Here is a 23,981-nt window from a genome sequence, read left to right on the forward strand (position 1 = left end):
AGCTAATACTCACAGTGAACACTGCCCTTTTCTGGATCTTGATATCTATATCTTTAACGAGAAGCTTAATACCAAAATTTACGGTAAAAGAGATGATTTTTCATTTCCTATTGTTAATTATCCATTTTTAGATGGTGACGTTCCCTTGTCACCATCTTATGGTGTTTATATATCTCAACTTGTTCGATTCGCTCGTGTATGTAACAACGTATTTGATTTTAACGAAAAAAATATCTGTATTACTGAAAAATTATTACACCAAGGTTTTCGATATCACAAACTTGTCAATACATTTACCTAATTTTTATCATCGGTATAAGGACATCATTCGTAAATATAAATCAACGTGCATACATCTTAAACGTTCAGGTATTTCACATCACATCTTTTATGGTAATATTCTATACAAAGCACAAAAATATCGTCAATCACCTCAAAGTTAACCAAACCTTTAAACAGACTTATTCAGAAGGGATATAGTTACGATACTGTTGTCAGGTCATTAAAGATGGCATTTTGTGGAATTAATATTGATTCACTTATAGGGTCCTTGCATCGGAAATAAACACATTTATTCTAAATTCAGTTTTTGGCATGATACGGGTTATGTTCTTCTCGTATATTTTATGATGGTATGATACAAAACCCCTAACGGGAGGGATTGTCCTTGGTAAATGGTGTTAAAGAATATGTAGGATTACAAGTTGTTCTATTTATTCCAAGCTCTGTTGTGAGACATTGCAAATAATGGTTTTTACATATGAAGACAATATTATTGGAGGCTTTATCTGCTGGAACAACGACATATTTGTCAGGCAAAGAGGATAAAGCATCCACAACCTCCGGATTCTTGAAAGGGTTAGTTTTCTGAATGCGCTTCTGAATGCATGATCGAATAGCTTTGATCCATTCAGACAAAGTGTCCAGTTCTGGTTCGTCTGGTTCGCGCTTTACCCATTTTCTTGCATAGTCCTCAACTGCATCCATCAGTAACCTGAAGTTCTTTTTCCAAGTGATGGGCTGGGGAATTCTATTTTTTGGTCCCTTGGCTAACAACTCTCTTAGTTGTTCATTGGTAACGATGCCAAAGTCGCCAGTAATAACATGACAAGCTGGACTATAATTGTATTGCGGCGATGCACATGAGCGATCCGGAGGCTTGGATTTCACATCTTTGAGGTTAAAGGCCTCTAAAACCCTCTTGTGGTTGAAAATCTTGGATGCAATAGACTTGGTGTAAGTATAAGAAATAACAGGTGTAGCTTCATTTTTGAAGTAATCAGGTATAGTTTTTTGTGCAGATTTCCTGCCGTGCGCTCTAAAACGGTATGTTAATATTTATGCTAAAATAAATGGGGAATGTGTCAATGGGACACAGATAATGCACCCGCTTTCATATAACGTTATAAAGGGACATAACTCAAGAACGGTAAAAGTGACGCTATCCTTTGTACTTTACCTGCGTTTTGTGGTAATAATCATTGTGTATAAGTTGTATACTATTAGGTTGAGGCAAACTGAAGTAAGAGAACGGAAACGAAAAATTTAGCAATTTTTCCATTTGTAAAGGGGCATAACTCTAGAACGGTAAAAGTGACGCCACCAAAATTCAAAGATGATCTGTGTTTTGTGGTAATAAGCATTGTGTATAAGATTCATAAAATTTTGTTGAGGCAAACTAAAGTTAAAGAACGGAAACCAATTTTGTGTCGTACGGACGTACGGACAGACGTTCAGACGGACAAGGGTAAAACTTAATGCCGACTCCACTACGACGGGAGCATAAAAAAATTCATCTACAAAAAAAATATTCAGTCGATATTAAATAAAATTGACAAACCTACTTGTAAATTTCTGGCTTTGTGAACAATACAGTTTTCAAATTACCTTTCAAATGCCTGTAGTTCAGAGGTTGTTCATTTCTGTCATATTTGTTTTTCGTAAATTATTTTGTTATAAATTAGGCCGTTAGTTTTCTCAATTGAATTATGTCATAGTTTTCATGTCGGGACCTTTTATAACCGACTATACTGTATGGGTTTTTCTCTTAGTTGAAGGCCGTATGGTTGTCTATAATTGCTTACATCCATTTCATTTGAACTTTGGTGGATAGTTTCAATGGCAATTACACCACTTAACCTTATTTTTGTATTAATCAAATACATTTGAGTTCAAACGTTTGGAAAGAAAAAAATGTTCTTCTATGTTCATGACTTGCATTACTAGTACCACAGGTTTAATGTTTTTATTTGTTTAGTTTTGCCCCCATTATCTTATAAAAAAAGTTCAAGGCACTAAGAAGCTTTATTATCCAAAGTTTATGAAAAACATTGATATATATATTCAAATTTGAGTAAGACTCAATACAACAATATTTTTTTCGTGAAAATACTACTAACAATATTGCGATCAAGCATTGATGCGGATAACTTAAACAGACACTACAATATAATTGCAGTCTCGGTTCTGTAATATTTTTTTGCCTTTTTAGAATGCTGTTTTTTGAAGCATGTTGAAAACAAATTTTTAATGAATTTGGCGTTTATAGATGAAAATTGAAGTTCGTCTAATGTTTCAACACTTCCGAGGCTTAAATACCTTTGTGTAAATGTCTGAAAACAACATCACATTTTGACAGTTTTAATATGTTTGTACCCGCCATGCTTGATCGCGTATAATTCCATGCGTTACAAACCTGAATTTGGTTTATAGTCTAAATACACTAACAGCAATAATATAACAACCTTCTTGAAACAACATTTTACACTTACAGATATGACTTCCCGACCCTGATATTTCAGAACCAAATTGGGTGCTAGTGCCAAAGCAAGAAGAAGAAAAAAACATGTAATAAAGAAAAATATAACATCTTCTCAGAATAGGAGAAAAAATAAGAAGGTCCTTTAAAGCAAACACAAACAGCTTGATATGTGTAACTGAAATATAAGCGACATTTTGCAATGAATTGAGTGTTACAAGAGTTGTCTGTTCATGGTACTTCTTAGTTGCAGGTTTTGATACCAAAGGATAGAACCACCAAAAATAAGTTGCAGAGAACTACCTATATTTTAGATTTCGTAATTGGGCAACTCTGGTTGTACAAAAAAAATACAGTCTTTTTGTTCAGCAGTAGTTAAATATTTAAGCTAGAATATGTTTGCTTCAATGTAATTAAATAAATCACGAAATGCTAAAAAGGAAGTAACACTACAACAAAACATAAAAAAAAACGTTTAAGTTTACTACCGATTGCGTTTCTGTTAAACAATTCAAGTTCCCTGAAATTAGCTATATTTCAATAAAACCAGATTTTGATATTTGTAATATTATAACATTTTTACACTAGGTTGTCTAAAATTAAACGAAATATCAGTACACCATTAAAGATATATGTAATTACAAATTTTAAGTCGAGTTATATTAATGACATAAAATTTGAAGACATTTGAAACATTGATAAATTAAACTGTAAAAATTATATAAAAGTCTGCAAAACGAAAACGGGAATTCATAATAAGCAAACTTGCAAATAAACATCACAATTTGTGTCACTGCAAAAGCTGTGCCTCGTCCCCTGAACTGATAAATTAAGTCCAATTTTTAATATTTTTTTCACTGATGCATACTAGTTGAAAAGAGTGCTTTTTAGGCCTGTTAACTTTCAGCTATTCTCAAACAAGTCACTGAAATATAGCTTACATATTATTACTTTTTAAATATTCAATGAGGTCCGACATTCTTTTGACTCCAGCAGTTTCATTGCCTCTCTTTCCTCCTACAAATAGCGCTACCATGACTGCTGTTTTTGAGGCTGCTATGAATGCCTGGTACATTTGTTTATCATTCAGTGTTTCACCTTCTCTGTGTTTTCTTTTCAATGCCATTGTACCTGCATTATCTTCAAGATGTCGAAGGAACGTGTAGGGATTACCATCAAGAGTTATTCCATGTGTGTAGTCACTGCCTTCTTTGTCATCCAGCCATGTACGCGCCTTTTGGATTTCATCTGCCATTATATTTACGCCTTCAGTACTTGCCCATTTACTTCCGTCGTTACCATATATTCCTGCACCAACACATTCACCTGCTGCCGATAGGTCTCTAACACTTGTGACATATGAATCCCAGCCTGACATGATGTAAATTTATTCTGTAAAAACAAGACAAAAATGATTAAGATGACATATAGACCTTTTACATATAGTATGGACCATGAAAAAAAGTCAACTATGGAAATAAAGTCAATGTCAAATGAAACCAACCAGACGGACATGTACACCTTACAATCGTTTCAAAAGCCAAATAGGGCTGACCTAGTTCTTATAGTATCCATGAAGAGGGTCTTAAACAAGAAAGAAAATTACCTATTGAAGACAAGTGCCTGTGCCCTTTTAGTACGAAAAAGTCCCTTCGCATCATTCGATGAGACAAAGCTCATTTTCAAAGGGTCCGTTGCCAAGGCTACATTTTCCGACCCTACCCAACTATTCATACATCCTTTTCGACAGTTTAAAGTTTGTTCTTTAATGTCAAATCTCCTCTTTTATATCTAATACAATGTATTAATATTTTATTATCCATTTCATGTCCATGGCCTCGATATATCTTGTGTGTCCTGCAAGAGCAAACGATCAATCAATTGTTGGAATATGGTCATATATTGTAGTGGATGCATCTCCAAAATCAAAAAACCTTGGTGAGCAAGCTCACCATACCCCACGCCAAAATCTTATTTGTAGAAAGCAACACTGTAGGGAACTTTTATAGCTTACTATGTAGCATTTTTTTACCAGTTGAAGGACATACGGTGACTTATAGTTGCTTACATGATTAACTGGTAATCATACCACATCTCCTAATTTTTATTAAGTTGACATCCCAAAAGCAGATTATTATAACACTTGGAATGGCATGGAATCACTGTGATTGTACTTATGTTCATGACATTTTAGTGTGTAATAGATGGGAGGGGCCTCGGTGACCAAGTGGTCTCAGTAATCCATCTATAATGATCACTAGCCTATCAACACTGAGGTTGTGGGTCCGAAACCCACACGTGACTCCGGTCCTAATTGACTATGGTTGCCTTTTTCGTGTCAAAGGTCGGTGGTTTTCTATGGGTGCTCCGGCTTCCTCCAATAAAATTTGACCTTCACGTTATAGCCAAGAGTGCTGAAGGTGCCCTAAACATCAACAATAAAGCATCAATCAATGTATCGGTATAAACGTGGCGTATGTGAGTTAAGATTTGTACTTATGTCTATAGACTACAACATTAGAAGGTAGAGGTATTGACCCTAAAATCTAAAGGGATATTCCTCTTATCAAATGTAAGAATATTTTAAAGTGAGGTTGCAATCCGATTTAAATTGTTTCAGTTAGCATCCGGAAACCACTTTTTTTGCATAAATGTCGGTCTAATTTTAGTAACTACGACCTTGGTCTATGAGGTATTGGCCTAAAAATCAATAGGTATCTTCCTCTCATAATATGTGAGTATATACTAAAGTATGGTTGCAATACAAAATAAAGCATCTGAGTAAGCATATGGAAATATCACCCTGAAACTACTTTTATGCACAAATTACGGCCTGTTAAATACAACCTTGAACTTGAGGTATTGACCTTTACATCAATAAGGACCTTCCTCTCATTATATTTGACAATATATTCAATTATGGTTGCAAACAGATATAAATATTTATTTTTTTAATTCCAGAAACCACTTTTTACACGAGTTTTTTTTTCAGTAATTACGACCTTGACCTTTGAGTATTGACCAAATAATAAATTGGGATTCTAATTCTCATTGATGTGAAGATTCATTGGTTGCAATCCGATATAAAATATTTCAATTAGCATCCTGAAACCATTTTGTTTGCAATGATTTCATTCTATTTTCATGTACTTAAACCTTGACCTTTGAAGAATTAATATCTTTAAAGCATGGGGTTTAATAAGGAACACCACAATACCTTGCTATTTGGTTTATTCAAACAAGATCTAGGAACTAGTAAATAAATCTAAGTTTTAAACGGGCGTTTTGATCCTAACATCATCTTAAAAGTCATGTTCAGTCGTTCAATCAATTTTCAGAATTATCCACTGTGGTAAATTCAGTACTGTTCAGACAATTCGATTGCAGCCAATTCAGTACTGTTCAGTAGATTTTCAGACAATTCAGTATGATGTTGATGTTTACAGGTAAATCACAACTACTAAACAGTCTGAACATATCTTAATTGACTGCAAGTGAATTGTCTGAACAGTACTCAATTTATCGCAGTGGATAAGTATGAAAATTGACTGAAATACTGAATATTACTTAATGATTTATTGTTCGGATCAAAATGAACGTTTCAGATCAAAATTAGATTACAAGTGAGGGGATGGTCTGTATTTGTATATGAAAAATAGATTAAGTTTATCTGAATAACAAGCATTCTGTGAGTATTGCCTGGCAATACATAGTCCCCTACCGGTTAAAAATCATTGTACTGGAACAAAATGCTAACTTGATCTATAACTTGTCATGGTGTAAACTATATACCAAACATCAAATCAATATCTTCAAGCATGACAAAAAAAAAGCGCGGAAAACTGATTATTTGAGTGAATTTTCTAAGTTCAAGGACCATAACTCTGCACAAAATCGTCAGACCGGAACAAAATTCGAACTTGATCTATAACTTGTTATGATTAAACAATACACCAAATATCAAATCAATATCTTCAAGCACGAAGAAAAAAGTGTGGAAACTGATTTGCCGGACTGACAGACAGACAGACAGGCAGACAGACAGACAGACAGACGGACGGAGTTCAAACCTTAAGTCCCCTTAGACTTCGTCGGTAGGGGACTAATAACATACTAGATAAGGAACAACTCAATGAAAAAACTACAGTATCCGATATCTCGCATTATCAGATATTAAAAATTTCCGCAAACCAAAAGTAGTCCACAGTAGCCTATTTTTGTCAGCATATATGCCATCCCACTAGAATGCAGATTAACACAAGTTTAGACTATTCTATTATAAGTACTTACAGTTCAGAGATATAAACATTACAAATAACAAGAGTGAACACGCTGAAATGTCTCACCTGTTTTACTTATCATTGAATTCATGTTGAAAGCTGTAATAAGAATGTTTTACTTCAAGTATCACATAAACAACATTTTCAATGTTTAATGAAAATGAGATCACGGTCAGATGAACCATGAATGACAGACATGTACACCATACAAGCATTCCATACACCAAATATAGTGGTCATATTGCTTATACCGGTAGTACCTAAGAAACAGATCGAACCACAAAATCTTAACATTGACCAATGAATCATGAAAATGAGGTCAAGGTATATGAACCTTAACAGATAGACATGTACACCTTACAATCATTCCATACACAAAACACAGTTGACCTATTGCTTATATTATCTGATAAACTGACAAAATTACTAAAACTTATCATTGACCAATGAACCATGACAATGAGGTGATAGTCATGTGAACCCTGCCAGACAGACATGTACACCTCACAATTGTTCCATACATTAAAATATAACTGAAATATTGCTTATTATATCTTAGGGGGAAAAACCACAAATACTCAAAATTGTACAATGACCCATGAAAATGAGGTCAAGGTCAGATGAAACCTGCCAGACGGACATGTACACCTGACAATCATTCCATACACCGAAGTACAGACCCTATTGCTTATAGTATCTAAGAAATAGACCAAACCTCAAAAACTAAACATTGTACACTGAACCATGACATTGGGTTCAAGGTCAGATAAAACCTGTCAGTCGGACATTTACACCTTACAATTATTCCATACACCAAAGATAGTTGACCTACTGCTTATAGTTTCTGAGATACGGACTTGACCTCGTAACTTTAACCTTGATCACTAATCCATGGAATAAGGTCTCCAAACCATTATGACTCTGGGGATTAGTTTTGAGAAAGAATTTGAAAATTAGTCAATCAGAATCAAGGATCTATGACAGCCAATAATTGCTTAATCTTAATGAAATGAGGTATTTCGTAAAGGGACTTCAATACATTTCTACCAAAATCGTTCAAATTAGTCCATTAGTTTCTCAAGATATAAAACAAAACAAAAAGAATAGATGGTCTTCTTCCTGGCACTCATATTATGAGTCATTACCATACAAGGAACATTCCTTTCGAGTTTGGATACATTTGTCCAAATGTTTTAAAAGATGTTAATGCACAAAAAACAGACAGACAAAATGGATTGCAATCGCTAATTGGTCTAAATTCTTATTGAAGGAATATTCATTTCAGTGAGAACAACATGATTTGACACTTTCCTTGAACGAGCTTTCCTTTTTGAATTTTCCTCGGAGTTCAGTGTTTTTGTGATTTTACTTTATACATGTACATGTAGGAACAGAATTATGAATTCAAGTGCCAAATCCATAAAAAGTCGTTGAAGCATAAAATGTAGGTCATAGGGTCTTATTCTTGCTTGAAAGCTAACCCATTACCAAAAAGCATACCTATTAAATTTAGAAACGATGATCCCATTACGTATAATAGCAATATAATGTACCAGACAATCTGCATAATATTCAAATTATATTAAAATATGCACCATGCGTGCCTAATTTCACCTAAACATGACAGTGTTCAACATTTTGTAATTTGTGAGAAAAATCTAAATTATATGCACAATCATGTTATATTTACTTACATCCTACCCAATATAAAAGTTCAAGCTTGAAAACTGTAGGATTCAGCCGGACAACCCACGTAACCTATGTTAGACTGACAGATAGAATGACAGACAGACATAGACACGTACAGGAAATTTTAGTCAAAAATTTTACTAATGGACAATTCAGAGCTTACATTATAGCCAATTTCAGCGCTGGATTAAGCCATTCACCTGAATTTTTAATATCCCATTTAAGCGAAAACTTATAGTTGAATAATCCTTATGTTGGTTTGGTGAACCTGGAAAAAAACTAATCAAACAAAAATGGCTGTTTTTGTGTGATGGATTTCGTTATCAGACCTACAACTAAATCAAAGGTCAAGAAACAAAGGCAAAAATCTGCAAATAAATGATTATTTTAGGTGCAATAACTCCATAACAAGTCAACAGATTTTTCTCCAATTTTCAGGGTAGATATATCATGCCATGCTGATAATTTGGCAATTTACTTAGCCCCTAGCACAATTTTTCTCAAATTTCCAGGGAAGATACATCTTGTCGTGCTAAACCTTTTTGCAGTTTAAACTTTTAACCTAACTCCTATATTTTTCATAACAGGGACAATAACTCCATAACAAGTACACAGATTTTTCTCCAAATAAATGAAAGGCCAAGAAATCAAGACAAAGATTTAATCCTTTGATCATTCAATATGGTCTAAGGATATATGTACGATCAGTTGAATATATATTCCTGGTTTCCCAGTGGGAAATTTACAATGAAGTGGCAAAAGGTTACCTTCTGTGCAAACACTGAGAACTGGATTTCCACAAGTTTGGCAAGTTCTACACAAAGGCTTTATTAATTGTTAATTCACAAGATAGTAATCATAGGAGGAACACCTGTGCCTAAATCGCTTGCCTTGCGAAAAAAAATTGGTTATTTGCTTATTAGAACATTTATATGCACTCACTGTAGTTAATCTATGTGTTGCTGATCGTTTTTCCATTTTACATGTTTAACCTTGCTCCTATAGTTTTTAGAGAACAATTAAAACTGCAAAAAACAGTTAAAAATAACATTTCAATGGCAATTACTACAAATAGAGTAGATAGATTATGTCATGCAAATAATTTTTGCAGTTTACTCTTTTTACCTAGCTCCAAGTTTTCAAAATAACAGCAAATAAATGCGAAAAGTTGAAAATGTATATTTCTCGGGCAACAATTCCAAAACAGGTTCACAGATATTTCTTCAATTTTCAGGGTAAATACATCTTGTCCTGCTGATCATTTTAGTAATTTACACTTTTGATCAAGCTCCTTTTTCTTCATGACAGCCAAAAAATGTTATTTTGGGGCAATAACTCCCAAACAGGTCTGCTCGTTTTTTGCAATTACCACTTTTAACCAAGCTCCTATAGATTTTAAAAATATGATAATGAAATGCCAATAAGTTCAGTTGGCATTTCAGGGGCAATAACTCCAGAACAGGTACACAGATTCTTCTTCAATTTTCAGGGTAGACATATCTTGTCATGCTGATCATTTTTTGCAATTAGCACTTTTAACCTAGCTCATATTGATTTTGAAAATATAAGGAAATGCCAAAAAGTTCAATTGGCAATTCAGGGGCAATAAGCACGCTAACGGCTAAAAATTCATTGTACTGGAACAAAATGTTAACTTGATCTATAACTTGTCATGGTGTAAACTATATAACAGATATCAAGTCAATATCTTCAACCATGACGAAAAAAACTGTGGAAAATTGATTATTTGAGTGAATTTTCGAAGTCCAAGGACCATAACTCTGCACAAAATCATTAGACCTGATCAAAATTCGAACTTGATCTGTAACTTGACATGATAAAACTATATACCAATCATCAAATCAATATATTCAAGCATGACAAAAAAAAGTGCGGAAAACTGATTATTTGAGTGAATTTTCTACGTTTAAGGACCACAACTCTGCACAAAATCATCAGACCGAAACAAAATTCGGACTTGATCAGTAACTTTTCATGATAAAACAATACACCAAATATCAAATCAATATCTTCAAGCACGAAAAAAAAGTGTGGAAAACTGATTTGCCGGACTGACGGATGGACAGACAGATGGACGGAATGCAAACCTAAAATCCCCTTCGTCGGTAGGGGACTAATAAAAGAAAGATTACCATAAAATGTTATTTTTCTCTCTATATATCAAATAATAAGGAAAAGGAGTGTTGTGTTAAGTTGTTTAAAATGTTGCTATGCAAATAAATTTACGCTATTATACAAGGAATTTAATTGCATAGCAAAATTTCAAACCAATTTTACACAAATCTTCTTTAACTGGCTTTTGTCATCATTTGCTAAGCAAATAAATTCCTCTCATACAAATTTAACTTTATTTGCATAGCAACTTTTTCAACCGCTTCTTACCAAAACTAATTTATCTACTAGCTAACATCACTGGAACAGGTCAATTATCTGTATATATATGCAGCTAGATCAAAGAAGTTCAAGAAAAAATACCAACAAAATCCATGAATATACAGCAATAAACAATCAAAATAAAGTCAATTCAAGCGGACATCATTCCAATGAAAACATCAAAATGTACCATTGTACTATACAATATTGTAAACGAGTAATTAAACTGTCGACACAGAGATATGTCTCGCCTGTCGGCATAAAATTCAGAAAAAGACAATCTGATGGACAGCAACATTGCTAGCTAATTCAAAGTCGTTGGAACTAGTGGGTAGGGCCTTGAAATAGTTGACAAACTGAGATGTACAGACAGCAATGTAACTTTATAGAAAATATTGTCTAATGTAAATAGTTCCAATCAAACTAACTTAATCAGAAAACTTAACATTAATAAATGGAGAATGTGTCCCCGTGGACACAGATGATGCCCCCGCTTGCATACATTTTAAAGGGACATAACTCAAGAACAATGAAAGTGATGCTACCCATATTTGTACTTGATCTAAGTTTTGTGGTAATAATTATTGTGTATAGGTTTCATGTTTGGTTGGGGCAAACTTAAGTTACAGAACGGAAACTAAAAATTTTGCAATTTTTCGATTTATAAAGGGACATAACTCAATAATGGTTAAAGTGACACTACCCAAATTCAACTTGATCTGTGTTTTATCAGTGGAAGGCAAAATTAAACATTGCATTGTATAAAGCATTGATTGTAGTTGATTCAACTATAATCATGGACAAAGGAAGATAAATCCAATTTCAAAAATTACTAGAACAATGACACTGATATTTTTAGAAAAAATTCCATTTGTAAAGGGGCATAACTCTAGAACAGTAACAGTGACGCTACCAAAATTAAAACTTGATCTGTGTATTGTGGTTATAAGCATTGTGTATAAGTTTCATAACATTTGGTTGAGGCAAACTTAAGTTAGAGAACAATTTTGCAATTTTTCCATTTATAAAGGGGCATAACTCTAGAACGGTTAAAGTGACGCCACCAAAACTCAAACTTGATCTGTGTTTTGTTGTTATAAGCATTGTGTATAAGTTTGAGGCAAACTTAAGTTAGAAATGGAAACCAATTTTGGGATGTATGGACGTACGTACGTACGTACATACAGACGAACAAGGGTAAAACTGAATGCCCCATCTGCTTCAGCGGGGGCATTAACATTGTTAATTGATTGAAAGTCACTGGACCATGACCTAGGGGGCAGAGCCTTAAAATAGTTGTCAAACTGATATGTACTGATAGTAATGCAACTTTATAGAAAATATCATTGATCTATTGCAATGAGTTCTTATCAGTCTAACTTGAGCAGAAAACTCAACATTTAAAATTGTTAATTACTTCAAAGTCACTGGACCATGGCCTAGGGGGCACAGCCTCAAAATAATTGTCAAACTGATATGAACTGATAGTATCGCAACTTCAGACAAAATATCATTGATCTATCACAATTAGTTCCTGTCAAACTAACTTAAGCAGAAAACTTAACATTGAAAATTGCAAATTCAAAGTCACTGAACCGTGACCTACATGTAGGGGACAGGGCATCAAAATAGTCATTAAACTGACATGAACTAATAGAAATGCAACTTCATACAAAACATCATTGATCTATCACAAGTAGTTCCTATCAAACTAACTTAAGCAGAAAACTTAACAATTGTTGACGCCATTGCCAGAAAAGCAATCCCTATGTATGGGAACTGATTACTGTAAATTCAGAAATTATTGCGAGGTTTTTATTAATGCGAATAATGCTAGTGGATGAAGATCGCAATAATAAGAACTCGCATTCTGATATCTGATAATAATATCTGTATGCAGATTTTCCTTAAAATCGCAATAATTAATCTCGCATTTTAGTCCATTCTTCAAAAATCGCAATAATAAATGCACGCAATAATTTCTGAATTTACAGTATATAAGTTTTCGTTAATATAAATTAAAAATTTCAAGTGTTAATTAAATTTGTTGTATTAGCTTACAATTTTATTAACACTTGATAAATTTAAACATTTATTAAAGTAAATTGACATTTGTGCAACCCATACCTGGCAACTTTTCAAAATCTCCATGGGGGATTTCAAGCACAAGGGGACCTAATGCTCCCCTTATATTGTCATAGGTGTTCTTAATCTACTGCTATATTGTTTGAATGAGTAAATTTGTGCTTTAATACGCTTTTAACTCATTTGAAAGCCTTAGTTTTGAAGTGTTCAGTTAATATAATAAAGAATTTCAAAATTCAGGTCAACACCTCTCATGGGGGATATCCATCATAAATCGGGATTGTTGGCAGACCTGGCACCCAGTCCTGGTGCTAAAATGTCCTATCGATACGCTAAAATGTCTACTACTACATGTAATAAAGTGGTAAAACAATATGACCCCAGACATTTTTCACAGGGACATGAAAATACTTTCATATTAAATCATAACAGACTCAAAGGCATTATAAAAGCTTTATTAAGCAAGGAAATTAATAAAGTAAAATAAAGCTGGTATATAAAAAGGTATACCTAGCACTATTTAGTTTACATGTATATAATCATAATGACATATGAATTAATGGCTGAATATGCTCATACCTGTGACAAAAGTGCTCAAATCTTTAATACATATAACAAAAATTATTTATACCATCCTACATTAATAGACAGCGAAAATCTGAACATTTGTCTTTCGTCTTATTAATATTTGGCATATTTAAAAAAAAAAACAGACTGCACATACACTGAATTGTGGACTAATTCATTAGATCCTTACATAAAATACCTACATCCTTGATGCTTTATTATAATTTTGAATATAAGAAATAAACAATATGTGGGTTTTCTACACTTACTGACCTGCAAGATATGTATCACAAATACAGAAAAATATCTCTTTATTAGCATCATGATATAAAGTTTTTATCTAAAACATATAAGTAATATAAATATATTCACCTTTATTTGTGACACCTGGTACATATATTCTACCCTATCAATGTGCATATGGTTGTGTGAAAATAGAAACATTAGCACTTGTTATGTATATTTCTAACAATAAAAAAAGAACAGATCTAGCTTATATAACCAATGCACAGATCTAGCTAAATGTCCTAACAGAACACTGTTATTATGCTGTGAAAATGTATACAAGCATGAGAACCTTAAATTATATTTTCACTGTTATAAATTTCCAGTCTAAACACTACATGTATGTAAAAGTAAAATGACATTAAACATGTCAAAAAGGAAAGTTAAAAATTAAATCACAAAACATAAGGTCAAACAAAACTTCTTGCCAATTTTACATAATTGTCCTCTTATATAACAGATTCTTTTACTCTGTATATTAAATCAACTGGCAACATCTTCAAAAATTTACTTTAGATAAGAGATGTAAATATTTCAGACATTTGTTATTCCTTTCATAAACTTTTCATCACATTTCCACCAATTTCACAATTACTAAGAAAGTAAATCTTTGCTTTACTTCCAGTAACCCTATGCATAACTATTGTCCATGAACATCCCAGTATAATGTTAGAATATATATTACAGCAGAATCTCTTTTTCAAAAACAATTTCTAAGAAGAATAAAATTGAACTGTGAGTGAACTACATTGAAGACGGATTATCTCCCCTTCAACATGTAGGACAGGGATTATCTCCCCTTCAACATGTGAGCCTGGGATCCTGGCTCACTGCTCGACAGTAAGCCAGGCAGAATACAACATTGTTTCGTCAATTGGATGTTAGAATGATGCATCGTGGGATAGGGTCATTTCAACAGTTAATCAATTATCCGATTGATATATTCCTTGTTTATAGAACACGCACATGAGCAGTAATTCAGTCCTATTCAGCGCTGATAGTTGGTCACGTGGATTGTATTACACCCAGCCATATCAACGAAGTTTTAGATTATGTCAGGATGCCAGGCTATCAACATGTAGGACAGGGATTATATCCCTTCATGCACATCCTCATGTAGTGTTCTACAACCATGTCGAGTTTCATCACTTTCAATTTAGCCATTAAGGAGGTGTGCTTACAAGGCACATAAACAGACTCACAAATAGGGTGATTCCTATGTACCCCCAAAAACTTGTTTTAACGGAGGATATAATAATAGATCATTACATATATCAGAGCATCATTAGGCCTTCTTATGAAACATCAGTATACTTAAAAGAAGATAAAGGTACAATAAAATATATCTGGCCTTGCGGTCAGAAAAATTTCGAGCATGATTATCGTACACAGACTCAAAAATCAACCAATCAAAATACTGGATTTGGATTTCGAGCACAAACTTTGTACTCCGAGTACTGAGTAAAGTTTAACAACCCAGGACCCAGGTCTTCTGACACTTTGTCAAGAAAAAACCTTTCATATGTGATCTTACTAAAAATGACCTTATGTGCATGTTCAATTTCATATTTTTAAATTTCTCTCAATCTGTTATATGCATGTACAGTATCCTTGTGTTATAAAAGAAATATCTATTATGCAAAAAAATGTAAGAAATGTTGGTTAAATGTTTCAAAACTGTGATACAAAAAGTTATCAATATCATTTAAACTTTTAGATTATAAATCTTATCACAAATGAAAATATCAACCTTGTACGTAAAACACAAATGCCAACAAAATATAACAAATTTTACGTATTTTTTAAACAATGCAAATGCAAATTCATTCAGTCACAACCAACTGTTGAAAAAAATACTTAACATTTCAGATTATGTACATGTAAAATCTGTTATTAAATGAGACAAAAAAATGATTATATTTGTATTGCTGAAGCCAGAAGAGGACATTCAAGAGGTTGTGTGAATCAATAAACTTTTTACTTTAAATAACTCTATCCATGTACAAAAACTAGGACTTGTAATTTAATTGTTCAAGTATGTTACATAACTAGCAGACTGTAATTCTAAGGTGATTTCAAATAGCAATATTTATCATCAGTGTGATATATTAGCTTTTGTAAAAAGCTTTGATTGCTGAGAAGTGCAAAAGCACAAAACAATGTAAGCAAAGAGACAATAATTATAGATTATCGTTGATCATCTCAACGAGATTGATTTTCTCGCTTGAGCCGGTACGGCAATTGAGTTGAGATGACCAATGATAATCTGTTTATCACTATTTTACCAATGACGACGTTGTCAATTTCATGTCATTTTCATTAGCAACACCACGTGCCCCCTTAGTTTCTAGCGATAATTTTTCATATCGCCCGACTACGCTGAGAAAGGAAATCATCAGTCAGCAAGATCAAAGGAAAATTTCGTAAAATAGTGATAATGCAACGTACATGGATATCACTTTTTTTTTGCCTGGCAATTAAGAATTCAGGTAACTTCCTCTGCTATATAATGTAACAAAACAATCAAACTACAATATGACTTTAAAATCAATCAATTTAGAATGGTAAATTTGAACGTATAGCACCTGTCTGAAAACAATACATAATAATGCTTATCATTCATTCCATATTTACTAATACTTGTTTGTATCTTTATCACAGTGTCTACCTCCTGTCTCCAACATTTCTACATATTTATATGTATATATATATAAATACTAGTAAATCCAATTAAGTACAAAACTTTTGGCATATTACCCTTTCAAAACTAAATGAGTTACATCCATTGAATAATTAAAACATAAGAGAAATGATTCTATCTTTGTGCCACAGATTGCTAAAGTGTTGAAAATAAATTTTTACTTGAAAATGAATTTATATGAATAAAATCAGATGTTGGATAAAAGACAGCAACCTTATGACACAAAAAAACAAAAACAAAACATTTACAGCAGGTCGACAAAGTTTGCGACATTAAAGATTGTGTATACTGTTAACATGGTCATATCTAAATCTAAAAAAAGTCTCCTTCTATGGAGAAAAACTTGTAAATCAACAATACATGAAAGTTACTCTAATGGTTAATTATATAAGAATAAAATGGAACTGTAATGCTATAAACACTTAATAGATATAATGCTGACAAAACATAATATGTATGCTAAATGTCTAGACACTTTTACCCTTGAAATAGATTCCATACCCAGAGCATACATTAGACCGGATGTACCCCTTTTCGCCTATAAATTACATACAACTATGTATATACATGCAACATTTTGTGTTCAATCCCAGTTTAAAGTACTTAATTCATAAACTTATGTTTGTTACATGAAACAGGTCAAAAGACCATGTATATACTGTTTAATAAATGTGTATCTTACAACCACTTAAAAAAAATAGTTAAAACTTTACCAATAGAAAATGTAAAAATTCTGTTTCTTAGCCAAAAAATTACAATATCATTAATAACACAAATAAACTACATGTAAAAAATTTATGACTGACGTATAAATGTATAAAAATCATTACATAACACAAGCATCCAAAAAAAAAACATAACAAAGTCAAAATTCTTACTATTCAAACAGAGATTTAAAAGAAATCATTCATTTTCACAGGACTTATTTTTCCATTAACAATACCATGTGAAAGAGTGACCATTGAAGTTTGTCTTCATAACTAGGTAAAAAATCTTTGCCCTTCAAAAATGCTATTATTTCTGTAACATACAATTGCATTCAAAAGCCAACAACAAACACTCATACACAAGGCATACAGTTACTGTAAAAAAAAACAATGCATCTAACGGTCGGTATATTTATTTACACATCTATCACAGAACCATTAATTCTATATTACAAATTTGAATCAATCAACCAGTTTTAAATAGTCGGTTTTGACACCTACATTTTTAATTTGTGTACATAACTGTAGTATAGTGTACACTTAATTTCAGCTGAACTGATGAACTATTTACTTGTGAAACATAATTATTTGAAACTGAAGGTAAGATATCCATATCTATACTCAAAAATAAATACAGCAGAAATGAAAATATATTTGTAGATTAAATATTATGAAAACTGATAGACTGATTCACACTGACTTAAAACAAATGCACCAAATGCCTTTCCTCGTTCCATTCCTTCAATTATTTTTACTCCAATTTTAATGAAATATTGTGATTAAGAAGCAATGATAAATCTTCAAAACTCTAAACATTCAAGACATCTAAAAAATCTTTTTTCTTCAGACTGATACAATGTTTTGAAGCTTTATAATTAAACTTAGCCAAATTCATAATAAAATGCTTCTGTTCACCTAACCAACTGTTTTATCTAGACAAGAAATTCTAATTTTTTAAAATGCAATTGTAAGATTGTAAACAAAAATTGGAACTGTTTTAACTTCCAGCATAAATATCTTATAAATATTCAAACTTCCAGTAATAATTGTACAACATAAAATTGTGTTAGGCCACAGACCATGCGATACCCTCAGGGGTAGTAAAAAAAATGTCCTGTGTAGTAGTATTACTTCTTATTATACATGTTATATAAATAAAAACTTTACAGATTGTCAGAAAGACAGGTTTGAATTCAAACCCTACCAACTTTCTCACTTAAAATAAATATTTTCTATTGCTTCTTCTCCTACTGCAGTTTCAAAACCGTTACCATTTTACTCAATCAAAAAAAGTATAAAAAAAATTTCTATTTTAATCTTAATATATAGGTTAAAGATTTTTGACAAACAAATAAAACCAACATAAATATCCAAATAGTCTAAATTTGGGGTTTGAAGGGTATCTGAACAAACGTTCTCAAAAGATTGTGTTTTTAACAATGGCAGTACCATGGTTTGTTCAATGGTGAACATTTTCTTCTACATGTTCTATAGCAGGATAATTAATCTTAATTCAATAGACTCAGTTTAGGACAGAGTTATGATGTGTAATTTTCCAAAGTACTTTTTTTTTAAATAACCCTATTTTCTGGGTACATATTAACATTTTTATTCCATTTTCATGAAAATCAGACAGACCTTTGGAATGAATATAAACTTAATCATCAATGACTAGTTAATGTTATAAATACTGAATTTAGTAAAATTTGAACTACTTGCTACTTGCTAAATATAAATTTACCTTAATTTAGGTAAATGTATATTTGTTGCTGACCAAAGAAGCATCTATATACTCAAATTCACATACTTAAATAAATATGGTTTTTATTGAATATCACAGTCTGATTTTTTTCCAATTTTCACAATTCTCTAGTACAATTAGAATAAAAAAAATGAAATAGTGTGTGTAAAATTTATTTCAATATGAATTAAAATGCTATTTTAGTCTCATTCAATGGCAAATTTAACTACTGGGTATATGCTGTGTTTCCATATTTACCACCTTAAAAATAGGCAGAGCTAATTGGTAAGATTTGTGTGTGTGTATTTGTCCACACTTTCTTTATTTGAATTAAAACATCTGACCCATGTTCCCCCCTCTTTTTGAAGTAGATTACTGTGAATGTATTTTTCTTCTCTAAATCAAATATAACATACATAAAATGTGACTCTGAAACAGAATTAGATACTTCAAGCCAAAAGTTACAACCTGTACAGAGAAAGACAGGTTTTGTTTAAAAGCCCTGAAAGCACATCTTAATTTGAGTTTGGGTTAAAATAGAAGTAGAAGATAGTTAACTAGAAACTCTGTATCAGTTTTCTTTTGGCCTTACTCACTATAGCAGTTTATTTGTTATCCAATTTTATACATGTACTAGATTTTCAGTATTGGAAGTTATTTTTCCTCTAGGTTGTCATTGGCAGAGGTACAACAAATTTACAGTATTTCTTACGTACATTTTCATAAAATCAAATACAGCATATGTTTCTACAAGTTTTCAAAATAAAAAAAGAAAGCAAAGGTTGCCAAGATTTTCTCTCCTGCTTTGTAGAACAAATAAATTCACTAGCTAATGATATCTGAAGAATATGAACTTTTAAACTGTATCAAAAAGTGTTGGTCTATTAATACTACTATTTCTCTGGAATAGATATTCAGTAATCAGTATATTTATGATATCAATAAACTTTCTAAAAGTAAAATGTATTCATTGGAGTTCAGCAAACAGAACTGATTCACCTCATGACCACTGTATACTTAACAGTATAAAACAAATGAAATGAAATGTACAATGATATGCTACTAAATGTGTTGTCAATTATAATATCATAAGCAAACTGCAATAAACAATGGACTAAACTTAATTAGCATGTACATGTACATCTATAGGAAAGGATGAATTGCTGGACTGTTTTCTTCTTTGTTTTGATCGTTTGACAGTAAAATTTACGAATTTGTTAAATCTAAGGTGAACATGATTACATATTAACGCTTTTCAAGTAATCAATAAGATCATTCATTCTTTTTACTCCTTCTGTGTGGTTTCCTTGCACGTCCCCTTTGAAAAGTGTTACCATAAGTGATGCTTTAGCTAACTGTATAAACATCTGGTATTTTTCTGCAGCTTCAAGTTGTTCTATTTCATCTCCATCTTCATTTCTATTCGCTTTTCTTTTAAATACGAATGTGTCTGTTCCATCATCAAATTTTCTTAAATAGGTGAATTTCCATCCCCCCATTTCCAAACCTGCGCCTTCTTTAAATTTTTCCTTTGTAACATAGTCAACTGCACTTCTTATGTCCTCTGGTGTAAAATCAGGCATAGTAGAAGTTTTGGCATAAGTACTACCATTCACTAGACCATAAATAGCAGAACCTGCACATGCATTTGGTCTTGAGCAAGATGCAACAGTTTCTGGGTATTGACTCCAATCACTCATCTTTCTGAAAAAAAAAATAAAGCAAGGTTTAAAGGCTACATTGTACAGGTACTGTCAGAATCTTTTGATTATATCAAATAATCTCTTTCATGGTTAAAATAACAGGGATTCAATACATGTATGTGGAATGAAAGACAAGCTAATTGCTTTATGAAGCCTAAACTTTATGAGTTTTCAGGGGGGAAAACCCAGTTTATTGGTAAATATTTTCATCTTAATTTTACAGTTAGAATTATCTTGCAAAGACAGTGAATGCTTTCATCATGTTTGTTCAATGTCCTGAAGATAAACCCTGGGGAAAAAAAGTAACAAAAATTTGTTGGTATAATCAAGTCTAGACTTCATCTATATATATTCACCTCTTTTTGTATATATCTGGACTTAGAATGTAAACTTTACAGTATATCTTTGGACTGTTTTGTCAAATGGACATCATGCCAACATTGAATAACGACTGTATAAAGGCAATCTTTTTGTACAAAAGTATTATATGACACTCACTCTTTTAAATAAAATGCTCCGCTGGGGCGCAGCTTGATACGACCGCAGAGGTCGAACCCTGAACAGTTGGGGCAAGTATGGACACAACATTCAAGCTTGATACAGCACTGAATTTGGATTGTAATTAAATATTTGACACAGCATAGGTTTCTGACACAGAATGAAAGTGGTCTAAGAACTTAAAAATTTTCAATTTACCTATTCATACATGTGATGGACTGTGAAACTCAGATCAGGAGATTGGGAAATTTTGGTCAGGAGATTAGGACTCAGATCAGGAGGTTTTTAATTGACATTAATTTTGTTGTAAATGTAACCGTGTGCTGTAAAAATGGTCTTTTAAAGTGTGTTTTCTTCAACTTTCCAACCAATTTATTATGTTTATAGTTATTGTACTTATAAAGTTTCTCCATCTTTATATTCTACATGTTCAATCTAACATTGTTTTTTTCCAGTATGTTCTTTAAATTTTTTACTTCATATTCTATAAAACAATCATTGCAACCAGAACATTTGTTTAGCTGTCTGCAAATAGTTTTTATTTTTTTTTTTTTTTTCTCTTGCAAATAGTTTTTATTTGCAAACTCAGAAATTCATTCTATCTGTAAAATTAGGGTCATAGTTATTATATAAATTTCAATTTAAGCCTTAAAAGGAAGTATAGAATCCTCAAATAATTTTCAAATTATTATTTTTTTATTTGTCCTAAGACATTTAAAATCATTTAATAACCATCCTTTTATGATTATTTGTTCAATTTATATTTTATTTATATTCTTTTAAAAATTTTCATAATTAAAAGGAAAGTAACTTAAAACAGGATAAATCAAGGGAAGTAACCCAATAAATACACAGTTTTTGTTACACAACGGCAGTTAGCCTGAGGTAAAAATCGTTGCTTACCAGTATGTTTGACACCCAAGCTGACAAGTGAAGCCATATAATTATGCATGTTAATTGATTTACAGGTAAAATATAACTTCAGGTAATGTCAGTTACACCAGATGCCTGAGATGTTATGTTGGGCAGAAATTTTTCATTCATGAAAAATTTCATACACAGGATTTTTTCAACGGGAGGGGGGGAGGAGACCCCTGAAAACGGGATTATTGTACTCCCGTCGGGAGGTTCACATGTATGCCTATTCAAACCATATCATTATTATTTGCTTTTATATATAAATCAGAAATAACCAATTTAAAATGGAAAATGTTAAAGAAAAAAAAGGAAAAAAAAATCCCCCCCCCCAATTTTTTGAACCCCCTTATGATTCATCGCCCCCAAACTCAATCCCAGCTTTCCCTTTGTGGTATGGTACCTTGCAGTACAATTTCAGAGAGATTCATACACTTGAACACAAGTTATTGTCTGGAAACTAGAAAAATGCTTGTTTTTTGGCCCCAAATTCCTAAACGTTTAGGGCAATTACCCCCAAACTCAATTCCAGCTTTCCCTTTGTGATATGGAACCTTGCAGTACAATTTCATAAAGATCCATACACTTACACACAAGTTATTGTCCTGAAACTAGAAAAATGCATGTTTTTTTTGCCCTTTTATGGCCCCTAATTACTAAAATTTTGAGGGAAAACCCCCAAAATCAATCCCAGCCTTCCCTTTGTGATATGGAACCTTGTAGTACAATTTCATAAAGATCCATACACTTACAAACAAGTTATTGTCATGAAACTAGAAAAATGCTTGTTTTTTGCCCCTTTTTGGCCCCTAATTCCTAATATTTGGAGGAAATTACCCCAAAAATCAATCCCAGTATTCCCTTTGTGATCTGGAACCTTGTAGTACAATTTCATAAAGATCCATACACTTACAAACAAGTTATTGTCATGAAACTAGAAAAATGCTTGTTTTTTGCCCCTTTTTGGCCCCTAATTCCTAAAATTTGGAGACAATTACCCCCAAAATCAATCCCAGCATTCCCTTTGTGATATGGAACCTTGTGGTACAATGTCAGAGAGATCCATACACTTACACACAAGTTATGTCTGGAAGTTACAAAAATGCTTATTTTTGGCCCCTTTTGGCCCCTAATTCCTTAACTGTTAGTACCATAACCCCCAAAATCAATCCCCACCTTCTTTTTGTGGTATTGAACCTTATGGTAAAATTTCAATGAGATCCATTCACTTAAACTAAAGTTAGAGTGCGAAAACTAATGTGTATTCGGACGACGACGCCGGACGACGACGCCGGACGACGACGACGACGACGACGACGCCAACGTCATACCAATATACGACCACAAAAATTTTTTTGCGGTCGTATAAAAACTAATTGGAAAATATTTTTCTTTTGCTTTTATATGCAGTTGTATGATTATGCAAGAAAAAAAATCTGCAGGTTATTCACTCCTTCAATTACTTTTTTGTTTATGAAGTATGTTCCATTGAACCCTTTATTTGCTGTAATCCAAGATCTAGTTCATAAAAGTAGAACATCATTTCTGTATATAAAACACTTTCATATTAAGGCCATATCATTTTGTTTCAAACCATGCACTAATTTCTGCCTCCATAAACACTAAACATGTTATTTTTCATGCCTTTAAAAACACAA

At 32.4% G+C, this 23,981-nt stretch overlaps 2 long non-coding RNA genes across 2 annotated transcripts in view; both read right to left on the reverse strand.

Annotated features, from left to right (window-relative positions):
- Window positions 1-2,285: 2,285 nt before the first annotated feature.
- The window catches only part of LOC127730141 (uncharacterized), a 31,119-nt gene continuing 9,423 nt past the window's right edge, over window positions 2,286-23,981 (reverse strand). Inside the window, exon 2 of the long non-coding RNA XR_007994973.1 lies at window positions 2,286-4,150. This is a non-coding gene — a long non-coding RNA (uncharacterized LOC127730141). The remainder of the gene's footprint in view (window positions 4,151-23,981) is intronic.
- On the reverse strand, window positions 21,935-23,695 carry LOC127730142 (uncharacterized). The gene is made up of 2 exons (XR_007994974.1): window positions 23,201-23,695; window positions 21,935-22,877 (listed from the first exon to the last, which is right to left on the reverse strand). It is a non-coding gene; the product is annotated as an uncharacterized LOC127730142 (long non-coding RNA).

Source organism: Mytilus californianus, unplaced genomic scaffold (assembly GCF_021869535.1).
Source record: "Mytilus californianus isolate M0D057914Y unplaced genomic scaffold, xbMytCali1.0.p SCAF_2, whole genome shotgun sequence".
Taxonomy (NCBI): Eukaryota; Metazoa; Mollusca; class Bivalvia; order Mytilida; family Mytilidae; genus Mytilus; species Mytilus californianus.